This window comes from Accipiter gentilis, chromosome 17, assembly GCF_929443795.1.
Source record: "Accipiter gentilis chromosome 17, bAccGen1.1, whole genome shotgun sequence".
NCBI classification, from domain to species: Eukaryota; Metazoa; Chordata; class Aves; order Accipitriformes; family Accipitridae; genus Astur; species Astur gentilis.
Window position 1 is genome coordinate 27,853,946 of NC_064896.1, and position 22,842 is coordinate 27,876,787.

General features: G+C 45.7%; 1 long non-coding RNA gene across 1 annotated transcript; it reads right to left on the reverse strand.

Annotated features, from left to right (window-relative positions):
- Positions 1-6,884: 6,884 nt before the first annotated feature.
- On the reverse strand, positions 6,885-19,777 carry LOC126047166 (uncharacterized). The gene is made up of 2 exons (XR_007508517.1): positions 11,143-19,777; positions 6,885-11,058 (listed from the first exon to the last, which is right to left on the reverse strand). It is a non-coding gene; the product is annotated as an uncharacterized LOC126047166 (long non-coding RNA).
- Positions 19,778-22,842: the final 3,065 nt, after the last annotated feature.

Consider the following 22,842-nt stretch of genomic DNA (forward strand, 5'->3'; position numbering starts at 1 on the left):
TGAGGGCCAAAAACATCGACACTGGCACATAAGGAGTTACTTCATTCCTTAGAAAAACAACAACAAAAATGAGGACTTAGCAGTACGGAGTGGCCAGCGATTATTGGAAAACACAAATTTTAAGCTTTTGCAACACCTGTATTCCTTACTTTGGTCAGACCTCCTCAGGTCTAGCAGATAACCTCCCTGAAGCTAATGAGATATTTCTCATATTCATCGTTGAGTACGTGCGCTGCTGGACAGACCGAGAACATGCTCTGCTTTGCAAGATCAGTCCCTTAACCTGCAGAAAGCTCTTCTGCATAAAACCAGTGGAACGGCGTGCAATAAAGAAGCTGAAGAGGACAATTGGTCTGCGTTTTCTTGTCATCCTTTTCAGTCAGATCCAGAACAAACTTCCTAGAAAAAGTCAGATCTTTAAGCGCAGTACTTGTGATAAGGCTGGGATCACGCCGTGGTCCTGCAGACACCGTCTAAAAAGAATTGTCATCAAAACCGCAAGATTATTTCTTGTTTGCTCTCTGCCCTATGAAGGGGAGATGCTAGGCAAAGTCATGAGCTAAGAAAAGGGGGAAAAAAGCAGTCGACTTGCTGGCACGTAACATAATAAACGTGTTGCTCCACCATGCTCAATGGGACACTGCTCGAACTCGACCTGCTTGGACAAAGAGTAATCAGAAAACGCGGCGTGAGGACTAAAGTTGTCAGGATATGTTGAACAAACCGCGCAGCAAAGACACCAGGCAGCACCGTGCACCAGGTTGGGTTTCAAACTAAACCAAAACGCGGCTCTGCAGGAGTTAGCGTGGCAGAAGATAAACAGAAGCGGCCAAGAAGCGGGGACCTGGCCCGACGGGTGTTTATCAAACTGCCAGGGGAGGTTTTGCCCCAGTGGCATTTCTGGAAGCACCTTTTCTTCACATTTCCGTGCCGGCCTTTAGTGCCAGTTCCCACTGGATTTGCAGCGGAAAGCCCAGCGAGAAGGTCGTCAGCGTGCTAACCAAGAGCTGCAGCTTCTAACAGCCCTGAGGAACAAAGACATATACTTTTCTGGGACGATTCAGTTTTCATTTATTGGGATTACATATGATAAACCCTCGCTCTGGACAGTGAAATTTGGCATTTCCAGCTGAGGACTCTTGTGTCCTACCAGAACAGATGACCAGTAATCAAGCGCGACTTCTTTTTTTCACCTTGAGCAAGTCCCTTAATACCTCTTTGCCTCAATTTTCCCATCTGCAAATGTTTACTTCCCTCAGCAGAATTGGCTGTTGATTTACTTTTGCCTCCCGCTGAATAACGTTCCCAAAGACAAAGCGGTATTCAGCGCTAGAATTGGTGGTGCCGACATTTCCTGCACAGGGACAAAAAGACTAGCACTATTTTTAGTGAGGGCTTTTCTTTCCATTGTCCCTTCCTCTGTGAAGCTGTATTTTCCAGTGCTTTTTAGTGCAGCTTTTTTTTTGTGTTCATCGATTGAAAATCCTGAGGGATGAGTTTTGGTTTCAATTAACTTTTATTAATAAAGATCATGCTATAGACTAATTCTGGGAACATGTCGAAGATCAAATCCGCTGTTAGTAACTGCATTTAGCATTCAGTACTTGGAATAACGTGCCATGAATAGGTTGGCTGGACTTTCCTAGATATTTCTCAGTAAGAACATTTGATGTAAAACTGTGTCGTTTCTATGAGTGGTGTCATCTAAAGAAATAGCTCAACGTGCCTGTTTCCGAAGAAACATCCTCTCTTGGACTCAGTGAGCATTTTCAGTTTGGTTTTGGAAGGCCACAGGGTCATCACCATCATCACCGCTCGGTCTCATGTTGCTCCTACCTTTATTTCTTTAGCATAGACTAGCTTTATTCCCCCTAGAGCTTATGGATACTATTGAACTATTTCAGGTCACCCTCATTTAGAGAAGTCCGTGTTCAGGAAGATTAACTTTGCTGCCCTTAATAGCCAGTAATGCTGGTTGCCTAGAATGCAGTTTATGAAGATTGAAGTCTCTGCATAGATACAAGAATTAAATCTCAGGGACGGTGGCCTAGATTTTCTGTTAACGCTTTCTGTGGGATAGAAAAGTCAAGACCATGACTAAAGGTGAATGATTAACATGAAAGGTGGCAAAGAGCAATAAGGATTTCTGTAACTTGGGCTATGTTCTGCCACTGACCCACCATTTGGTGTTAGAATAATCACTGCTCCACTCCATTCCTCAGTTTACCTATCTGCAAATGGAAGAATCCTCCTCCTTCCCACCGCACGCCGGGCTGAAGCTTTGACACATCAGCCCTTCGGATGACACGCTGAAGAAGTGGAAAGTTGGAGTCGGTTTGGGTTTTTTGAAGACGGCTTTGACGCTGCGGAACGAGTTGGGACCCCGGTCTCTGTTAAAGAGCCCAGAATACTTGAGGAGGAATATAAACCAGCTACTGCTGACGACATTTGACTATGCCACTGGAGGATCAATGCCGTATCAATAGTTACTCGTATCGCCACTACGTAATATTAACGGCATGAAAGACACCACATAATCCAAAGGAAAAAAAAAAGTGTATTTATTGCCTTTTCATGGATCTGGAAATTTCTTTTTTAGCCAGTAATTTCTGCTCTGCTCTGTGCAGTCTCCACTAGTGCTGTTTGGGGGTTTTTTTTGTATCAAAGACTCCACAACATTCTCCTAGCTAGCATATTTTCTAACCTCCCTGAGGATAGAAGTGGTGATAGCAAGGATAAGGAGTTTTCCTTGAGTGATGACCACACGCACTAACTTGAATGTACTCTGGAGGCTTTTGGTGAAGTGTGATTCAGAGGACTTAAACTCCTCACCAAGGTCACACTTCTCTTTTTGGGGGTTAACCTTTGCTTTGAACTGGAAGAGAACAAACCAGAACAATAAAACCCACACTCAGGGTGAGGTTTGCCCTGGGATTGCGAGGGCCAAAAGTTAGATAAGAAGCCTGGTGCATAAAGAAGTTTGAGCAGTTACAAAGTTTTGTTTTGTTTTGCCTTATTTTCTTCAACAAGCAACAAAGATGAAAAAAAAACCCCAAACAACCCAACTCTGTGTTTACAGCCGAGAGAAATCTTTGACTGCAGGTCACACCACAGATGATGAAAAGTAAGTTACAGGCAGTCAGATGAAGAGATAGTTCACTGCAAAAATGTGAAAGGTTCCCCCTCCTCATTTCCTCTTTCTTCTTTTATTGATTTCTTTTGCTCCCATCAAGCCCTTGCTGCCTTGCACGCAAGCCAGATCCAATTACCTTGTCGTGGTTTTCATAAGGCTACTGCTCTACAGCACAGTCCTTTCAAGTAATTTCACCTTTTTCCATGCTAAGTGTTCTCTCCTATGCTCACGCATGGGAATTACCCCAGTAGGGCACTGGGGATAGTTTTTACTGTGGTATTAAATATCCCATCCCAACCCGTACACGTCAGAGGAAAGACACATCTGAACCGAAATGGGCTTTGAGTCTGACCCGCAAATACTTTTAGTTTAGAAAATAACTGGTGACTGGGAAAGCAATTCCCTCAGGGAATATGTCAGAGGGACTCATAGACCAACCAGAAACTGTGGCTCAGGCTCCCCTGTTTATATATACATACACACATATGTATATACGTATTTATATATAAAAAAACATTTGTACGTGCGTGCGTGCATATGTGATGTGTATATAATTACACATCTGTGTGTGTGTGCATGCATTTGTAAACACACGGAGACACATACAGACTTGTAAGCCATGTAATTTCATCTTTTGCTGCTTTCCAAGCTGTTTCCCAAACAAAAGCAGCTTTTCAAGATTACTGCTGGCTCTAGCCGACACACCATTTCATGTTATTATCTGAGAGAGTCACCAGGTAGGTGTAGTAACCTTGGCACTAGCTGGCAATATTACCAGAAAGTCTAACATCATTCCAGGAATACATCAGTCCTCTTCTTCCCCTAAGTAATGTTGTTATTTCTGCTTTTAATTCCTCCTGGGGCTTTAACATGCGATAAAGCAAGCTGCCCAAATTAAATGTAATGGGAGACAGTTCTAATGAGGAAGTCTGGTGTCACCTACTTCATGTGACCATCCTGGTGCCACCGAGGAGGCAGAGTGGTCTAACGGGCAGCCGAGAGGGGAGAGGAGTTTCGCTTCCCGCTCTGCCGCCGAGTAGAGAACTCACTTGGGCAAGACTTCGTGCCTCAGTTTCTCTTTCCCTGGCCGTGTCCTCCTTTTCCAGGCTCCGAAGCTGAACGAGGCAAATCGCCACGTTTGTCTGGTGTTGCTGGAGGTACCGTTGACTGGCCATGGAAAGAGAGAGACCTTCTGCTGGGTAGCTCTCCCGTCCCAATGCGCGTGCGTACCCCCAGAAATACGTGGCCTGGGAACTGTATCACGTGCTTATACGTCGCGTGCAAGTACCATGGACCTTTGGGAACAAATGGCCAGAAAAAACCCAAACAGCTCAATTCAGTACTGTTACACCAGCTCAAATAAAAACTGCAGCGTAGAGGAGCCACGTTCATCTCTTCATTTCAGAAGCTGGAGCTCAGCTTCGAATCTCATCACTCACTTCCCCGCATTCCCAATAGAAATTCATCTAACGTGCTTCATAGCGTGAGTCTGTCCAAGTTTCATCCACAGACCGGCGTGCTGGGCAACTTCATATTCACTAATTCACCCTACTCCACCTGCCCACCTTCAGCAGATCTTCTAACGCTCCGCAGAAATTTCCTCACTGGGGAATGTCTGATGCATCCTTTAAATTGCTTCTTATTTTCCTACATAACAAGGCTCTGTCACAGGCATACCAGCCACCTAATTATTAACCTTGACCTTGGGAAAAAAAGCAGCAGAGTGCATTTAATAACAACCCCAGTGAGCTGAGGAGGCTTTACAATTACGTTGCATAATGTAGTCATGAGAAGAGGGTTACCAGGGAGATAATGGTAAACATCAGCCTTAATTCTGTCTGAAAAATAATTGGAGTGATCTCCCTTTGTGGCTGGGGTAGAGGAGAGAATTGGATGGGTAAGTTTCCAGTTACCACAGATGTTAGTGAAACACGCTGCACTCCGCCATTGACCAAATTACTAGCTACCTCTCCATGCTATGGGTACGAATTGTCTGGCTTCCTCTCCACGCGCACAAGTCTGTGGGTAAGGATCATTTAAATGAGACAACAGCGGTGGTTGCAGCACAGCCGGTATCTTTCCACGCTGTTACTACATCTCCTTACAGCGGCCCTATCGAACTCTTTGATTTGTTGGAGTATTCATCAACTGACACATTTTTAAAATATATAGCCTTTACGGCCCTCTGTGACCTTGTCCACGAGGGTTGGAATGATCCCGGTGCCATCCTTTTGCCTTCACCGGGTTCTGCTGCTGGCAGCTGCCCGTTGTCCGGCTTCCTCGCTCCCTGCACCGGCTACGGCTCCGGGACACCCGGCTCACCCCCGGAGCAAACCCACTGCCATTAGCAGCGCCAAATCCTTGCTCCGGCGGGACGCGGAGAAGTCAGGTGCATGCCGAAGGAGAAGAGCTGGAATGCCGAGAGGCTCGCTGGCGGAGCGTTCGGGACTTTCCCACCCCATCTGGTCACCGCCGTCCGTTGCTGATTTTTGCTTCTCTGCCGTCACCGACAAAAGCCCTGTATGGACTCGGTGCCGCTGGAAGCACGGCCGGGGCCACTCTCGCTTTGGAAATACACCCAGAAGAGGAACGATAGACATTTTGCTCTGGAGCGCACCCTTCCCTGGAGCTCTCCTTTCTAATTTCTTAGCCCCTTTGGGGACCTTTAGACTTTTTCACTGATGTCGTCTACTCAAATTATCAGCACGAAGCTGCAGCTTCTCTTCCTGGTCAGCAGGAACAACAGCAAAGCCTGAAGAAGTCTGGACATGCCTGTCTGCATTTTCTGCTCCAGCCAGAGCCTCCACCCCGGGCCGGGTGCCTCTCTCATCCTACCCGCCCGACAGCTCCCTCTCCAGATGTTTTAGGGAGTGAGTTCTTCAGCCTTTATTTATGTTTAGAGCAGGCATTTAATTCCACAACCACAGGGCCTGAGCGTTTTTAGATTAAACTGTGGTTTCAATTCCCCGCTGACTTATTTCTGGAGTTAACTAAGCCCGGTGACCCGGAGGTGCGGTAACTCATCTCACGTACATGTCAGCTCGCCCCGACCGACTTGTTCGCTCAGGCGACTTCCATCGAGGTCTCAGGGTGGAACTATTCAGCATCTCACGTCAATGTTTAGGCGGAGGCAGTATTAGAAAGCTGCCTGTGTTTTCCAGTGTGAAGTCTCCGTCAGCTCTGCTGTCGCTTTGTAGAGGCTTTGGAGAAGCAAGGGCCGACACGGGAGGTCCTGAGGGATTCGGGTCGCTGGATCCCAGCAATGCAGCACTGGGAGTGCTGGTGGTTACGGGGCGCAGAGCGAGAGGACTGGATGGCCAGTGGTGAGCATACGCTTTCCAGTGCTTGCAGCTCTTGCATCTGCCATCTTCTAGGCAATTTGCTGAGCTCGAGTCCCATTGCCAGGACACAGAGACCTCTTTTTGGCAGAGCAGCCAGCCCACCCGCTTCCGATTGCTTCTGGTTCCAGTGGAACAACGTCTTCTCTGCCGTAGCTTTCCACCAGCTACGGGCAACCTCAGCACGATCACGCTCTGCTGGCGGTGAAACCCAAGCCCCGCCAGGCTCGGACAGCATCTGTGATGGGTTGACCCTGGCTGAACACCAGGTGCCCACCAAAGCCGTTCTATCACTCCCCCATCCTCAGCTGGACAGGGGAGAGAAAAAATATAACAAAAGGCTTGCGGGTCGAGATAAGGACAGGAGAGATCATTCGCTATTACCGTCACGGGCAAAACAGACTCAATTTGGGAAAGATTAACTCAATTTATTACAAATCAACCAGAGCAAGGTAATGAGAAATAAAACGAAATCTCAGAACACCTTCCCGCCACCCCTCCCTTCTTCCCGGGCACAACTTCACTCCCGGATTTCACCACCAAGCCCCCCCAGCGGCACAGGGGGACAGGGATGGGGTTTATGGTCATCACACGTTATTTTCTGCCGCTTCACCTCCTCAGGGCGAGGGCTGATCACACTCTTCCCCTGCTCCAGCGTGGGGTCCCACCCACGGGAGACAGTCCTCCACGAACTCCTCCAACGTGGGCCATTCCCACGGGCTGCAGTTCTTCACGAACTGCTCCGGCATGGGTCCATTCCACGGTGTGCAGTCCTTCAGGAGCACACTGCTCCAGCGCGGGTCCCCCACGGGGTCACAAGTCCTGCCAGAAAACCTGCTCCGTGGGCTCCTCTCTCCACAGATGCGCAGGTCCTGCCGGGAACCTGCTCCAGCGCGGGGTTCCCACGGGGTCACAGCCTCCTTCGGGAACCCACCTGCTCCGGCGTGGGGTCCTCCGTGGGCTGCAGGTGGAGATCTGCTCCACCGTGGACCTCCCTGGACTGCAGGGGGACAGCCTGCCTCACCAGGGTCTTCACCACGGGCTGCAGGGGAATCTTCGCTCCGGCGCCTGGAGCATCTCCTCCCCCTCCTTCTGCACTGACCTTGGTGTCCGCAGGCTTGTTTCTCTTACATGTTCTCACTCCTCACTCCGGCGGCTGTTTCTCTCCGTCCCAACTTTTTTTTCCTTCTTAAAAATGTTATCACAGAGGCGTTACCACTATCACTGATTGGCTCGGCCTTGGCCGGCGGCGGGTCCATCTTAGAGCCGGCTGGTACGGGCCCGCTCTCTCTCGAACACAGGGGAAGCTTCCAGCAGCTTCTTGCAGAAGCCACCCCTGTAACCCCCCCCGCTACCAAAACCTTGCCAGACAAAACCAATACAGCATCCAGCACTGCGGTCCCGCTGTACTCCCCCTCTCCGTTCCTCAACAGACCCCTCTTGATGTCAAGCCGCACTTGTTGGCACAAATACGTCCTTTAGAGCTGCTTTCTACTACGCAATTAGAAGGCTGTCAGCAGCAAGGCCATCACTCCTCCTGCAGCTTCTGACAAGCCTGGACACCGCTATACTGCTGCAGAAGATTAAAGGAGTCTTTCCTTTGTGTTACCCAGCGGCTGTGTGCTAGCCAGAAACTAATTCCCCTTCCCAATGAATGTGTATGTGGAACAACTAATAGGCTCTGTAAGCCTGTCTTCATTCCTTATTAAAAGGAACACACTCACTAAAGGACAGAGCTGTCTAATACACATTTCTCCCCCGTTTCCCCTTTCGCCAAGCCTCAAGAGAGTTGCAGTTCCTGAGAATTAGAGACTTCGGTGGGGGGGTGGAGGTGCTTTCTAGTAGTTACGACAGGGCTGTGAGCGTCAGGAATCCTAGATTCTTTTTAACGATTCATTTAGAAGCGACGGTGATTGCGTTGGCTCTCCAGCGATGGCTTTCTGCACCGCACATCCTCTGAAACTGAGGAACGGATGGGTGTGCGATGATTTTGCCTTTAGATAGCCGGCTCAGATCTGCTCGAGGCTGGTAGCAACAGAACCTCGTTGTGCGTTGAAGGCTCTTCGGCAGCCGGTGCGAAATGAGTTGAATGACAATCCCGTACGTTAACTTTACCACCAAGCATCAAGATTACCGGGTAGTACAAAAGAAATGTTGCTTTAATCTCCTGCGGCAGTACAGAGGTGCTCGGATTTGTCAGGCACTGGCAGAAGGAGTGATGGTCGCGGGGGGACACACCAGATCTCAACAGCATCCCAGGGTGCATCTGAGACTGCACTTGGCCCATTAACTTCCAAATTCTGGCTGCATTACAAGGGAAGCCTGACTGGTGGAATATGTAGAGCTGAAACACAGCTAAAATAATCGATTACCTCTAAATTCCATCTAACTCCCCAAGAAGTGGAACCAGCATGTACAGACCACTTAAAGCTCGTCAATTCATTTAGCGTCACATGAAGCGTACCTACTTCCACTGGTGTAAATCTGGAGTAATTCCACTGAAGTATAGGAAATGTAAGGTCAGTGGAGTTGACTAGCATTAAACTAGCATCGTTGAGAATCATTTTTTAGCTATAAAGAATGAAAGATAAATGTCCTTTGAATTCCTGACCCCCGCCATGAAAATGAAATACAAGATGTGGAAACTCTTTGAAACTGATAGAACTGTCTCCGTCTTAGATCTCTCTCCATTAATCAAAACAAGGCACTGTAATCAGCTCCGATTCTAGGTCTATCTGCAAGGAACAAAGCGAACTTAGAAAATTAAATCATTTAACACATTATTTCCTTCCTCATTTCAGCGCCGATTGAGCTTATTGCACAATTTCTCCCCCCGGTCCCCTGCAGCTGGGTTATTCTGCAGCCTGCGAGAGCTGCCAGTGCTGTTGCAGGGCAGGAAGATCCCAACATTCCTGTTTACTGGAGGGATCGCTGCTTTGGGAGATTCCCCTTTAGACTCAGAGATTTCTTCACTGCCTTCCTGACATCCGATTTCCTATTTCCTTTACTACCCCGCTGAGTAGGAAACTTGGGACAGACCTAAATGGGCGATATTTTGCCTACGCTCTTACACCGTACCGGCAAAACACTGATTTTGTAGCCATAGCTTAAACCTTAAACATCTTCTGGAGGAGTTTCTTGCAGCCTTCCTCGGGTGAAACACGCTCTGCTGGCAAAAGCGGAATTTTGCTAGGATGAATTCTTCCGCGCTGGGAGCTTTTGCCCACACGGCTGTGCTGATCGGGCATCATTTCTCCTCCCACCTCTGAGCCAGCCCAGGTTTGTAACGTAGGCTTAGAGTCTGTGACCAACCTGAGGCCATTCGCGGTAGGTGAACACAAGGCTGACTCCAAAATCTAGTGGTCTTCCCCACAGTAGAGTATGGCAGAAATGACACACTTTAAGCTTACTTTAAGCTTATGTTTGGGGAAAGGCTGAATTATGATCTTTTTTTTTAAGATAACGCAAACAAAATCACCAGACTGTTAAAATAATGTTGTCTACATCAAATTGATAGCCTTCTTTTATAGATTTGGGGAGGTTTAGATTTTAGATTTATTTTATAGATTTACAGTTTCAATCTAGGAAGATTTTTATGAACAGCAATTGCTCGGGGAATATTCTAAAGTTATTTTAGTTATTTTGCATAATAGAAAATAAAATCATTACCTAGCCAGCGGCCTGGGCAGAGGAAAAAAATTTCCAAGGCGGGATAACTCCCCTAATATTGCAACAACAGTTATGAACAATATGATAGTTTGCAATCTTAGCATCATTTTCTGTGTTTTCTTCCCACCACCCTGTGCGTGTTGTAGAATTAATGGCCATTTCAGTCATTATTTAGCCGTGGAAAAGACGTAGTTTTAATTTGGAGGGTGGGATTGGCTTTGCTTTCTTAGGAGAGTGTCCACTGAGATCCTACAGGTACATTCTGCACTAATGCTTTCCTGTGACTTGTTTGAAGTTTTTATCAGACTTTGTCCACTAATTGATTTTTTCTCCTATTCTCTTCAGCCCTCTTTCTAACCCTTCTGTGTTTTCAAGAATTCACCAAAACCCTCAGCATGAATTTCTGGCCGGACAGAAATTATTCTTTTCAGAAGTTGGACAGTTGGAGTTGAAGATCTTAAAGGTCTTTTCCCACCTAAATGATTCTATGATTCTAAAAGCACCCACTGGAGTTTTCTAATTATTTCTTTTTCAAATAGATTTCCTGTTAACTACGCCTACAGGAAATAAATGCAAATCTGCTACGCATCGGTTTCTTAACTAAAGTACTTTGCATTCCACGGCTAATAACAAGTGACGATTTTCAATTGACAACTTACTTCCTCCCCGGTGTTGTTTAGGGAAGGTGTCAAGGAGAAAACTGTCAGGGAGAGAAATAATAATAAAAAATAGCTGCTGGCCTGGCTGGGTTTCCTGCAAAGGCTGCCTTCGCACAGATGGCTTCCTGCGATAGCTCTTCCCGGGCACCGCAGCTCGCTGGGTACCGGCTGACATACATCAGCGGTGAAGGTTTGATGGCTGTAAAACATCTGCGGGCTCGGGCTTAGGCTGCGGTTGGGTCATTCGGGCTCCTCGGACCTGTATCGGGAAATAGATGAAATATTTGCCCGTGCGTTTCTCCCGTTTCTGGCGGCAAAGAAGGGTTCATGATTTAAACCTCACCGTTTTCTGTATTTATAGAGAATGGATGCAAAGCGGTAAACTGAGGTATGGAGCAACTGAGGACTTTGTTCCAGCGGCCGTATGAGCAGAGGTGGGCTAGGAACTGTGCAGCTTAGTGGGACGTGGTGGCCAATAACTTGTATTTCTTATTGCCACTATGCTTCCCTGGTAAACCTCTGCCTCGTCACCATTTTAGGTGAAGGAAAGTAGGACGTATCGCTGTTGTCACGAGTCTTTCTATCTTTACTCGCAGAGTTTCTTGCTTCCAAGTGTTCCTGTTGCTTTCCAAGCCAAATGGGACTGCTGCTTGTTTGCTGCTGTAACGTAAGCATCAGGATCCGACGTAAGGCAATTCCCTTGTCGCTTAACAGTGAAAACCCTCTCTTTGCAACAACACGAGCTATTCCTGGGACTGACTGGAAGCAGGAGAGATGTCTCTCTATCACCAAATATGAAGATGACTAAAATTGTAATGAGGGCAAGTTTGGACCCCACAGCAACAAAAATTGCAGTGGAGATTGTAAAACCATCTTTCCATGACGCACGGTCCGTGCTGGGCTTCTCAGAAAATCTGGGTTTTCTTGTCAGTGCTCCTCCCGTTTCTTCCACGCGCTCTTCCCGGGACTCCAGCTTCACCAACCACTCTCCAGCGTGTGGAAATCAGGTTTCTAAATGCTGCAAGCAATTCCTGGGCTTGATTTTTGGCAGAATCAGGGAAGGTACACTCCCTGCCATGGCCAAAGGAGGGTGAACAGGAGGGAAAACACTGGTAGGGTGGCGAAACTTGCTTAATAGCTGAAAGTAGATGTTTAGGGCTACAAGTCTTTTGCTCTTATTGCTTTTTTGCGTGATTAGTCTTCCCACAAAGATTTTTTTTGCTGAAATAAAATGTAAATGTAGAAGAGACAGTTAGGTTCCTGCTCTGGGTGAGAGCTTGAACATTTGCTTCCCAGCATCAGTGACCCGGCCAGATTTAAGATTCCCAGGCTACTTTTCACCTCAGCTGCAGTGAAGTGGGAGAGATTGATTGTAGACGCCCCATTCCTGGCAACATTCAAGGTCAGGCTGGACGGGGGCTCTGAGCAACCTGATCTAGTCGAACATGTCCCTGCTTATTGCAGGGAGGTTGGACTAGATGACCTTTAAAGGTCCCTTCTAATCCAAACCATTCTAGGATTCTATGAATGTACATCCCAGGAGAATGTAGCAGCACAGAAGGGTGTGGAGGATTTAGCCCACAGTGCAAATCACACACAAAGAAGAATGATTTCGGTAGGGATGACCACCCTCAGATGAGAACAGAAATAGATTAGAACTGAATGTTAGAGATGCAGCCTGAGAGTATCTTCATTTACGGTGCACATGTGAGGCAAGACCAAGTCTACAGGTCTCTTCAGTGGCTTTTAGCACAGAGGAACAAGATCCCCACCCCAACCAGCAAGTTAAATCTGCTAACGTGCCCTGTAATTGATGTCAAGTGGATGGGCTCGGTCACGAACAAAAATTCTGGATTCTTAGATGGCTCAGAAGTAGGTCCATATCTTGCAAGCCTTTCCTTCTTAAAGGATTAATTGGCTTATGTATTTACAGCCATATTGGAGAAAAAGGAGAGCGTCCGATGATTTCCTACCCGAATCATCAGCAGCAGTCAGTTTGTCTTGAGGAGGTTTTGCTAGTATACATGTCACAGGACCACTATTTACCATGACTGTTTCAGCTTTAATAAGTTTTGGGGGCTATCAAATTGCTTCCTAGGTCAGCCTGGGCAAAATTTACTCTATCTTCATACAGTCCTAGCTTGTACTTATAAGCTTAGTAGTAGCTGCTGTCCTTCTGCCTCTTGGGTAAGTAATAAAACCTCTACGTACACACATTGTACATCCCCAGCCCGACTGCGATGCTTCTGCTATGACTTAGAGGGAAATCCTGGGCTAGAAAGACTTCTCAAGCCATTCTGCCAATGGTCCCTTGCTCAACAGCTCTGCAGGATTGAATTCTTCTATGCGAAGACTGATTTCACAGTTTCCGAGTTTAAAGTCAGTTCAATTGTGCTCTCAGTTACACCCTTGGTAACTCAAATATAGAATTTATCTTGATATTCCTTCTGCAAAGGCATATGTTTCATTAATGGTAGGACAAGTGGGGTCTTGTGCAATGAAAATACTTAAAAGTTTGAAAATGACTCTAAGACCATGAAATCAAGCTAGATTTTCATAGGGGAAAAAAGCCTCAGTCCCGCTGGGTACAGCTCCAGCAAGGTACATTCCATTCTTTACGAAAGCCTGATTTTTCTTCCTTCTAAAGCTCTTATTTTGTTTGAGTTTGAATGATTGTACGATTGATTGGCAGCTGGAGAGACAGACACGCAGCCAGAGGGGTGCTATTAGGGACAACCTCTTCCAAGTTGCCTTGGCCAACATTTACCTGAAGCCTATCAACTCTTGCCCATGCTGGCTCGCATCTAACCCAACTGACCAAAAACTTGGGGGAGCTGGAATTTCTGGCAGAAATCACTAAGCTTGTATGTACACATTTATAATAAATCTTAACACCCTCTGTTTCACCCCCTTTCTCTGAAATTTTAGTTTTCTAACAAGCTGTCCATTTTCCTTTAATTACACAGCAAAACCCCTACCTTCAATATTCACACTGGACTCTTTTATCACCACGATATTTATTGCTAACTGACCCGTGGAACCTATTCAGCATATAACTCTCTATTTTTTTTTCTTTTTGACCACAATCCATTTCCCCTGTGTGCATGTGTTTCTCTCGCGCCCTGTATCTCATCCCATCCCATTAGCTCTCGGTGCTGAATAGCCTGTTCCAGGACATCAAACTTTAATTTAAACAGAAGATGATCAATAAGCTTAGCAAATTGCCTATGGCAACATCAGCACTTTGAATCAAAGGGTTTTATAGGTAATTTAAAGGGCATCCTCATTCACCCCCACAATGTGGTATATACCTATCGCTTGCTTTGCCAATTACAGCTCAGTTGGCTGAACAAGTGGAATAAGAGCTTTTTCTCCACACGTGAACTGGGAAATGGCACACAGCATCTCTTCTAGGTGGTTTTGATAGTGTGTTTTGAAACCACAAAAGGCAGGGCATTTCAGGGAGCGCATCTAACTCACAAGACTCGTTAAAAATAAACCCCAAACATGTCAGAGCTTAGAATCAATACCAGCACTAAAGAAACAGAGATGTAAAAGGAAAACACATTCACTCCTCCGTCCAACCCTCTTCTGCCGGTGGTGCGGCTTGGGACCACCATAATTTCATATAAGGGAGGAGAGACTATATTGTAATCTGTTTCTAGAATCTCGCCGGTTTGATTTTCAGACATCCTAGGTAAATCCACAATGTTTATGTCAGAGAGTTTACATAAGAAAAACTACGTCTGTAACCACAGTTTTGAAGATGTTTTGTTTGTATCGAGTTCCATGCCCACTGACCTGTATGATGATAATTTAAAGTTGCAAATACATTTATATTGAATTTTCCTCGAGGACACAAAGAGCTGGTTTGAATACTATTGTGAAGAAAATGAATCCGTGAGTGGAACTGATGGCTCAATAAAGCCAACGGCTGCCCAACACATGGGTGATGATTCCCAGCTTCCCTCTGTCTTTTATCATCTGTATCAGAGCAGGCGAACATCGAACACCCACCGCATCGACTTGAGCTACCAGCTACCTTTGTTGGAAGAAGAAACCTGTTACTGCGTATGGGAGAGAGGAAAAGAAACGCCATGAAAATGGGCATCGGCCAAAGAGTGACGCAGGAGGTGGCTGCCAGCCAGCCCGCGGGAGAGAGCAAAAGCCTCTTGAGATGTTCTTCTGCAGGATTCACAAAATCTTGTGTTACGGAGGGGGGTTCTTCGGGCAGTGGGTAAACATCTCTGGCCCGTGATTCAGCCCCTGTGCCCTGTTATTTAGGAGCACGGGGGGCCGATAAGGCCCTTGTAAGAGGGGATATATGGTTCTAAGGGCACTTAGCTCCTAGCTGGCTCTAGGTCGGAAATTACACAATGGATGTTGAAATGTTGGCTTGTTGAAAAATTGTCATTCGAGTAATGGATGCTTTATTTCCTGTTTTTGCTGAAAGCTAAAGCGAAACATAATTAGCAAGCGAGAAAGCAACCTTGGCAGCCAAACAAAAAAAGCACATTTTGGGCGCCTGAGCCAATTAAAATTGTTTATGTAGCCCATGAACAATATTTTTCTCCAAATCATTATAACTGAGAGAATTCATCATAACACAGCCAGGCTTGCTGCTCACAGACCTGCTCCTGTGGCGTGCTGCGTGCTGTCAGCTCCCAAGGATGAACCGAGGGCACGCTGCAATGTCCAAGATGCTTGTAAGGATGAAAGAGAAAAAAGGCTTGTGACTGGAAGGGAAAGGCTCGACTCCCATTTCTTTTGGTTCTGGGTCAATCCCGAGCATATGAGAACTTTAATTTGCCTTCATGGTTGAAATGTATATTAAGTTTAGACTTAAAATCTCTTTTTTTTTTCAGTCTGCCTCACATTGCAGAAGCTGAGATCCTCTCCTTTTCATTCTGTAAACTCATAGTTTAGGAAACCTGCGCTGTCTTCCTTTTGATACTTGAATCCATACCCTGCTTGATTCTCATGTGGATGCTCAGAGATTCAGTTTCTGATGATGTAAGGTCTGGCTTCTTTTCTCGTTATATGAGAAAATAATCCTTTAGGGAAAACCAATACATGGACAAATATTACTGCTGTTTAGGATGTTGCTCATCTGCTCCTCTCGTAACAAATTATGGTGCTTTCCATTTGTCTCTGAATTCTCAGCTTTCATTCCTGCATGTGTAGTCATTTTATATGGAATATTTTAATGTATTTTTATGAATTGGCCTGGTTTAATGTTTTGTTTGTTTCTGAAGAAAAGTTAAATCTGGCTGTGAAAATTATCACCGTCCTCTGGTAAAAGTTATACATGTCCTTAAACAGACAACAGTGAATGGATCGATACAAAGGAGAAACAATTTTTCTACCATGTAGCCCATCACCAAGCAATCAACCTTAAGTCCATACACATGCAAAATGAACACTGTCTGTGTCTAGACTTGCCCAAAGTTGTATTTTTCTGTAAAGGTGTTTTTCTTGCTGCCTATTTCTGGCCATGTTCAGTGTGTGTCTGTGTGTTATTGAGCACAGCTTGTTTTGTTTCGAGACTTTTAGAAAGAAAAATGAATTGGGTGGGACTTACCCTGGGAATGTTCTCAAAACAAAACCTTGGGTGGGTGTTTGGTCTGTTTTGACTTGCCCTTGAGACAGAGTCTAGAGCACAAATAGGGTGAGTGGACTCATGGATCGTAGCTGCTGGAAGCAGAAATCCTGGGCTCAGGCTCCAATCCTCACTGAACTGAGGTGCTAAAAAGGCGCCTTGTTACTTACAGTGCCAGTGAAATACTGGAAGAAGCTGCGTAGGAGCAGTTCTTGCACTTCAATACAGGTCTCGGCATTTATTTAGCACTTGCAGCTTATGTATTAGTACTCATAGATTAGTAATCAAACAATGGTTTGGGTTGGAAGGGACCTTTAGAGGTCATCTAGTGCAACCCCGCTGCAACGAGCAGGGACATCTTCTACCAGATCAGGTCGCTCAGAGCCCCGTCCCACCTGACCTTGGATGTCTCCAGGGATGGGGCATCCACCACCTCCCCGGGCAACCTGCTCCAGCATTTCACCACCCTCACGGTAAAAAATACATCAATACACAAACGTGGGTGAAGGGAAGAATTGACCACAGTCTTCCAGGGTGGGCCAGTGTGAGCATTGAATGACCAGAAACAATAAAGAAAAGGTCGTCATGGTGGAGGTAACTGTAGAGGACAATAGGCACAAATGGAACTGTGGTAACACTTTTGCAGATACATAGTGCAGGACGATGAGGGTGAAATGGGAGTTGCTCGCAGTCATACGGCGACAGGGATACTTGCCAGAGTGTGTCATGTGTTGGGACAAGCACCAACAGGCTCTAGGAAAACGCGGAGCTTAATGTCATCATTACGACTAGCCTGTGGTTCATACGATCTCTGCTGCTGGGTGAGGGTCTCGGCTCAGGCCGTGCTGAGAATTCCTCTTCACACCTCAGTTAATTAGCAAAACTGGGACCAGTTGGTTCCTCTGGAACAACCAGACCTGAAGCACTGGCTGACAAAAGCAGTGACAAGGACTATGCTTAACCTGGCGTGAATCCACCTCCCAAAGAAGTGTCCTTGGCATGTTCCTCCAGTTCTCTTACTTTACTCAGAAACATGTTCCTAGGTCCTGAAAATACTATGTCTTTACTTTGTTGCTGCTCTGCATAGGAAAAAAAAAGCAACATAAAGTATTAATACTTCTGTTAGCCACAGTCTTACATACCAAGAAAGGTTTTGATGCAGAAAATAAGCTGTATTATTTAGTAACAGAGTGGTGTGTACAAAATCAGTAATGAAACATGATGTGCATGTTCTTACCTGATCAAACAAGATTTTTTTTTCTATGAAATATATTAGCCCCGAGTGGGTCTAGCAGTTTTCTTTGATTAATGTATCTCGCTGAAATAGTCTATGATGGGGTAGAGAAAGGAGCAGCCTGGTAAGACCACGATAGCCTACAAGCCACACTGAATGAAACAATTGCTTGTCTAAAAGTTAACGATTTGGTCAAATCATTGCTATTGTGAGGTTGTGGGTTTCATATTACTGTCAGTGTGGCATTAATACACTGAGAAATTCAGATAGTTTATCAGCATCCATTAAGGAATGGAAGGAAATTAGGACAAAAGCCTGTTGTTTATTCAAGGTTGTGTTTTATTTATCCTCTGGCTTTTAAAAGCCTCTTATTTTATGTGCCTTCTGGGCACACAGGCTTCAATTTAAAAACATGACCACTAAAACAAACAAGCAAACTGACAAAAGTCAACTGAGGGAGAGCAACTGAGATGTAAAAGCAACTCGGTACTCGCAATACCCCTTGAGGTAAAAGCTTTCCGCTGAGGTTTGAAGGATGATGACCACTAGATCGGACCAAATGGGGAAATGGTGGCTCCTTGGCAAAGAGGATGTTCTTACTTTGTCTCTTCAGACTTTCTATCTGTGAATTTTTAGCAGTCCAGGCTCCTGAGATGGAGGTTAAGACGTTGTGTGTGGGGTGTGGGACCAGGGGACGTGATCACGTCCCTTTGCAGACTGCCACCAAGCTAGTGTGGGCACTCAATTAAGCAGTGAGCACTTCCATGTATAATAGATGAGAAAAAAACAGACAGGAAAAGTAGAGATAGAAGGACAAATATTTCTATTTCTGTGGACAGATGATAAGCATAAAACGTTGTGAGCCTTCTCCCTGACACTATCTGATTTTTCAGCCTCTTCTCTGACAGCTCAAGGCTCGCATGTTTTCCTTTTTGTTACCCATAGTTAAACTCACCGAACAGCAAAATATTGGAACATTGCAAAATGGTCCATTGGCAGAATTTTTTGTTTCCTGTTTTATTACTTCCTTTTCTCATCCATCGGGGATTGTCAGAAGGTCTGTGCTGAGGACTCAGTTGAGTAGAAACAGGTATTAAAATTCTCCTCCAGGAGACTCTCCTGCATTTCTTTTCACAAATTTCACAAATCTCACAGCTTCTCTACCACCCCATGTCCCCAGACCTACCTGAAGAGAGTGGGACCTATAATTCTGCACCTGTGTTCCAGCAGGATGGGAAACCCTTTCCGACCTGCCTTCCCTTGACCCCATCCTACGCTCCCTGGCCACCTCTCCAGACCCAACTGGTGTCTGGCGACCAGCTTACTTGTGATGGACAGCAGTAGAGTCCTGCACGCAGTGCTGAGAATTTGGGGACTCCTGTAAGCAGCATTTTGCTGGTCTGAGAGGCTCGAGCGGTATTCCAGTCCTGGGAAACCCCCCCTAGCAGGACAACCAACAGTTTGAAGCTCACTCACTGATGCGAATCGTGGTAGAGAAAAAAATTGTAAAAGCATCTAAGAATCTTCTCTTTGGAAATCTCAAATGCCACTTTCAGCAGATGTTGAGGCCCTCGCTGAGTTTGAAATTGTCACCTGATGTCTTCTTTTTTCAAAGAGATACTTTTAGGGGGCTAGCGTTGCAGCTTGTTGCGGGAGGTTCTCTTCATTGCTTTGTCTACTTCAGTTAAAATCCTGACATTTTCTCACCCAACTGGCCCCGAGGATGGACTTTTTTTTTACCCTTCTGTAAAATTCTATCTATTCCAGACAGTTGTGAGGTTGAGGCTTCAGTGTAGTGTTACAAAGACCTCCCTTTGTGACCGACCTCTGTGTCACGCTGAGATTCTAATGAGTGATGAGCGACTGTCCCTCTCCATCTGTGTCACGATGGGAACACATCCCGCAACGACCATCGGAACAAACATCGTCAGATGCAGCAGTTTTCCTGGATTCCTGATATCTCTGATTCTCACCGCTGGACTCGTAAACGCTGTTAAAAATATATATATATGACCTGAAGACACAGTGAGGAACTTGGACAGATCAACAGTAGACCTCATCTCTGCACATCCCTGCAAATCCCAAAACACGCAGCTAGCAGAAGCAGAGCAAAACAGCACTTCAGTAGAATTTAGCTTAAAAGACCAGGTGAGTTTTCCAGTCAGATTTTGTATTGATAACCAAATTAAGTATTTTTGTTTCCTTTTGTAGCACATGCTGAGAGCAGGCTGGCTCTCGCTACGTAATCCAGTTGTAAGTACTTTGCACAGTTCTTGTAGTGTGTGCTTAGGGGTGAGTGGGTGTATTTACAGATGGATGGACGGATGGATGCGTAGGTCCTGGTCAGTCTCACAGTCAAATAATATTGATGTACCTCACGATGGGGAGTAGATGAAATTAAGCTCTCTTACCACTTGGACAGTGTTAAGAGGCCATTATGTCAACTAGAACCAACTTTACACCCACCATGGCTCCTGTGCCGTACTCACAGACGTTGGAGCATGCCCGTCTTTTAGAAGGAACTTCCGAGGGAGATAATCTGAAAGGGAATGAAGTGTAGGAACTGTACCACCCAAGGGTCTTCATCATCTTGCTACGCTAGGGCAGTTCTTCCCCTTGACTAACATTGCCCGATGAGGGCGGCTTTCCCAGTGCAAACTGGTGGAGCGTCCGGGGAAGGGATGGCACCAGTCTGCAAAACAACCCTTTGGGTGGAAGGACCCTGCGCTGCGTTCTCGCACACGCCGAGGTTTTTTTTTTGTTCTGTTGAGGAAATACAGCAATGTTTGGAGAAGCCAAGCAGGGAGGCAAAGAGGAACCAGGGCTCTTTTAAAATACTTTGGTCACAAACAGAAGTCCGAAAATGTTTTTTTTTCTGCTCTCTGTCCCCTCGGCGCGCAGGGACCAGCAGCCAATTGCATTATAGCGCTGCCGATTACTTATGATTCCCTTCCTGTGAGGACAGGCCCTGATGTGTTGTTTTTTGATAACGCTGGCTCCTTTCGAGCAATAATGCTGGTACAGTTTCCTGCCTAATCGGAGAGCAATTACTGTACCTCAAAAGGGAAAACATTTAGAAGAACCCAGTTTTAGCTCAGACATGATAACGGGAACATTTTCTTGCTAAGCCATAGTTAGACTTGAGCTCATTCAAGCATCTCCCATGGCAACACGTGACAAAAATCAAAGAGAGAGGAGAGGCTGAGGGTTTTTCTTATCTACCATGTTCCTATATGATCGGGATCCCCTGCTGCTTGCACGGTGTGGGAGCTGGGATTTCGTTGGTGCCCGTCAGTTGTAAGAGAACGTGGAATCTTTTCCCTCTAGGTCCCAAATCTCAATTTGCTCTAGTTTAGGAGCGAACAGCATTTGCTAGTACCGATTCCTGATCTGTGTTAACGGAGGTAGCGGCCTTGGTCAGCTCTTTACTGATGGCAGGTGACCACGTCCAGAAGCAGAAGGCTGTACTTCAGTGGTTTGCAGAGGTGTCGTTGCCTTCCGTTAGATGGTAAACCCATCGCTGTTTTCAAATTAATTTGCCAAACCTCTCGGAGAACAAAAATCAAAGATTAAAAGGTTGAAAGGTTATTCCAGCAGAGTGGCATAGCCAAAACCAGTATTAGCCTGTAGTTTTGAAAGGGGACTGGCAAACAGAATGTTTGGGGAAAAAAATAGTCTCTGCTTGGGCTCTGGGCATATTTCTGGTGATTCAGTGCTTTCTTTAGGACTCGCACGCTCAGGCATTTCCACCTAAAGGCTGAGGCGTGTGCTTTTGACCTCCTCACTGGAGAAGTCTCTGGCTACAAAGGGTGTGTGTCTGTGGTGAGAGAAGCGCTATCTTGCTGATGTCAAGCAGGGAAAGGAAATGACTCAATCATCAAAAGGCCCTCCTTCCTCAGGGAACTGTCCTTAATCAGTATTATCCCGTTACAATAATAGTATTTCAGAAGGACTGTGAACCAGAGCACTTGCGTAGCCATGTAAACTGCTTCCTGTATTTGCCAAACAAAACAGCGTTCAGCAATTAATAGAATTTAGCTATTAGTCCTGCTATGATAAAACAACAGCCGTGGCTGCTCATCCTGCAACCCGTCTCAGTGCGATCCTTCTCCCAGGAAGAGTAATTTTCTTTTGGATCCGAGTTACCTGCTGCTCCACAAAAGAATAAACAAGAATAAACAAGATTGCTTGCATTTTGCTCGGCTTAAAGTGTCATAGCTATGGAAATTGTCCTCATTACCCTTGCAAGAGCTATTGCAAAGCTTCCTCCTGGGATACCCTGATTAGTCATTGCTTTAGTATTAAGCTGGGATACTTTGTGTTGCTTGCCAGGGATCCTGTACAATCTCTACCTTTTGGTGTTTGATAATAGGCAGCTCCAGCAGTTGGCAGTGGAAGCTACAGAAAAAAGCAGTGGGTCCTTCAGAGCTCGGGGACCAGGAGTATTACAGAGACTCAGCTTGCCATAATTAACTCTGATTAGACACAGCCACAGATGGGCAGCATCTCAGCAACAAAGGGACCATTTGTTCTTTGATTTGATAGGAGAGAAGCTCGTAACGCGACAAGAAAATGCCACTTGTAACTTGCTCTCCCCTCACCGTTGCCCTTTTAGCACTGTCCATCAGTCACCTCCGTGGCTGAGCACGGAGGGTTTGCAGGTTGACTTTCATATGTATCTGGCAGTAAAATCATACCGGGGGTGAAATGAAAATATCTGTTGCTGCGATCGAGACTCCTGCTGCTGCGTTTGTAATTGTAGGAGCCTCTCAGGTCTGATGCAGGAACTGAGACTCCATGGTAGCCATGTGGTTTAACCACCCGGTGGGTAAACAGACTGATCAGAAAAGCTTTTATAACAGTATTAGAAAGGATGCAACAGGTGAATACAGCAAACAAGGCTGGGTAAATGGTAAATAATAATAGTGGATAGCTATATCAGAGTAATAAGCGTATTAAATACACACTGGACACAAAGCGTTCTTGCATAAGTTAATTTTGATGTTGAAGTTTTCAAATGTGTAAAGGAATCTCAAATGACATGTGAAAAACCTACCTAGTGAAACTTAAAAGCTTTTTTTTTTTTCTCCAGATGCCAAAAAACATTGAATGTGTCAGTCAGAGAGTTATCTGTCAAAAAAAAAAAAATCATTCAGGATGCCCAGTTACCCAGGATGACTTCACCAATGTGGGTTTTACTCCTGAGAATA